Genomic DNA, 2,732 nt, shown 5'->3' with positions numbered 1-2,732 from the left:
CTGAATTGAACCTCTAGTATTTTCAGTGCACTCTTTTCAGTCTAGTCAAAGACTATGATTATTTCCCTCAGCGTAGATGTATATTATAATTTCTCTCTCCCCTTCAACTATAGTCACGTTGCTCTGCTACCCTTTAGGATAAAAGGATATAAGAAAATTGTATAACAGGATTTCTTCGAAAACTTGTCAATATTCAATTCCTCAACTCTCTTCTCTCTATGAACTCATCAAATGAATTTTTTATTCTCACCAATACATTGAATCAATTGTTCCAACTCACCAAAAATGGCACTGAAGGCATTGGCAAAAAACAAGGCTCCAGGAAGTGACAGAATACAAATTGAGATGTTTCAACAAATGGATGCAGCACTGGAAGTGCTCACTTATTTATGCCAAGATATTTGGAAGATAGCTACCTGCCCAACTGACTAGAAGAGATCCATATTTTATGCCTAGTCCCAAGAAATGTGATCCAACTGAATGCAGAAATTATCAAACAATATCATTAATATCGCGTGCAAGTGAGATTTCGCTGAAGGTCATTCAAAAGTGGCTGTGACAGTATATCGACAGAGATCTGCCAGAAATTCAAGCTGGATTCAGAAGAGGACATGGAACCAGGGATATCAGTGCTGGTGTCAGATGGATCCTGGCTGAAAGCAGAGAATACAAGGAAGATGTTTGCTATGTTTTATTGACTACACAAAAGCATTCAACTGTGTGAATCCTAACAAATTATGGATAACATTGAGAAGAATGAAAATTCCAGAACACTTAAATACGTTCATGAGGAAACTGTATATCGATCAACAGGCAGACGTTTGAAAAGAACAAGGGATATTGCATGGTTTAAAGTCAGGAAAGGTGTGCATCAGGGTTGTATCCTTTCACTATACTTGTTCAATCTGTATGCTAAACAAATAATCCAAGAAGCTGTACTATATGAAAAAGCACGTGGCATCAGGATTGGAGGAAGACTCATTAACAACCTGCAATATACAGATGACCCAACCTTGCTTGCTGAAATTAAAGAGAACTTCCACTTACTGATGAAGATCAAAGACCACAGCCTTCAGTATTGATTACACCTCAACATAAAGAAAACAAAAATCCTCACAACTGGACCAATAAGCAACATCATAATAGATGGAGAAAACATTGAAGTTGTCAAGGATTTCATTTTATTTGGATCCACGATCAACACCCACGGAAGCAACAGTCAAGGAATCAAAAGATGCTTTGCATGGGGCAAATCTGCTGCAAAAGACCTTTTAAAGTGTTGAAAAGCAAAGATGTTACCTTGAAGACTAAGGTGTGCCTGAGCCAAGACACAGCATTTTCAATTGGCTCATATGCATGTGAAAGCTAGATGATAAAAACAGGAAGACCAAAGAAGAATTGATACCTTTGAATTGTTGTGTTGGCGAAGAATACTGACTGCCAGAAGAGCGAACAAATCTGTCTTGGAAGAAATACAACCAGAATGCTCCTTAGAAGCAAGGATGGCCAGACTTTGTCTCATACTTTGGACATGTTATCAGGAGAGATTAGTCCCTGGAGAAGGACATCATGGTTGGTAAAGTAGAGGGCTAGTGAAAAAGAGGAAGACCCTCAAAAAGATGGATTGACACAGTGGCTGCAACAATGGACTCAAGCATAACAACTATTGTGAAGATGGCACAGGACCGGGCAGTGTTTCGTTCTGTTATACATGGGATCGCTATGAGTTGGGACCGACTCAAGGACACCTAACAACAAAAAAGACACCCATCTTGATAAACACAATATCAGTTGTCTATCAGTCTCTTCTTACTCAAACCTTAGCAGCATTTGAAACAGAGGATCAATTACTACTTTTTGCATTAATTTTTCTTTGCTTTTTAATGTCTTTACCCTTGTGATTTATTTTATACCCTACAAATGTCTTCTTTTTTATTGTTCTTTGCTAGGTCTACTTCTTTTCCCCAAACTCCAAATGTGAACTGCATAATTTTTTTTTTCCTTAAATATACTTTCTCTCTAGGTTATCTATGTAGCTTTCCCCTGCACTCTATGCATATAAATTCATCTCCATTTATATTCCTTTCTCACAACTCTGGTTTATTCATCATTTATTTAATACTTTGGTATTCATGTAATACTTTCTGTGCTCTCAGATATTTGGCATTGATGGAGTTCTTCCCATTTCTCTGACTCTGAAATCACTACTGTTATCTCCAAGACTCAACTCAATGCTACCTCTTCTATGAAACCTTTCCTTTTCATTCCAGCAACCTAAGCTTGAATCAATTAGCCTAGTTTCCTTTTCTTTGTGGTTTATTCTTACTTTTAGCACTTATTTCATCTTGTATTCTCTTATAGTTTGCTGCCAAATACTTAATTTCCCTCCTTAGATTGCAGTATCTTGAAGAATGGTGTGTTTGCAGCACACCATCAAGACACTCTGTAGCTAGCCTGACTGTGAATGTACAAGTCAGTTTTACCAGACAACCTAGGCTTTTGGTCCCTACCTAGCCCAGCCTATATGACTTGCTACTTCTGAGGAAGCTTTGCCTGCCTGTCTCTCTAAACTCTCATTTTCTTCCGAGAACTGGCTTGATTCAATTCTTATTAATAAGAAACATAAATTTTTCAAATCACTAATAAGGTAGCCAACATGCGTCTGTCAGTTTGTCATACTGTCAAGGCTTGGGTGTTGCTGTGATGCTGAAAACTATGCCACAGGTATTCAA

This window comes from Elephas maximus, chromosome 5, assembly GCF_024166365.1.
Source record: "Elephas maximus indicus isolate mEleMax1 chromosome 5, mEleMax1 primary haplotype, whole genome shotgun sequence".
Taxonomy (NCBI): Eukaryota; Metazoa; Chordata; class Mammalia; order Proboscidea; family Elephantidae; genus Elephas; species Elephas maximus.
This window is presented reverse-complemented; position numbering follows the sequence as displayed.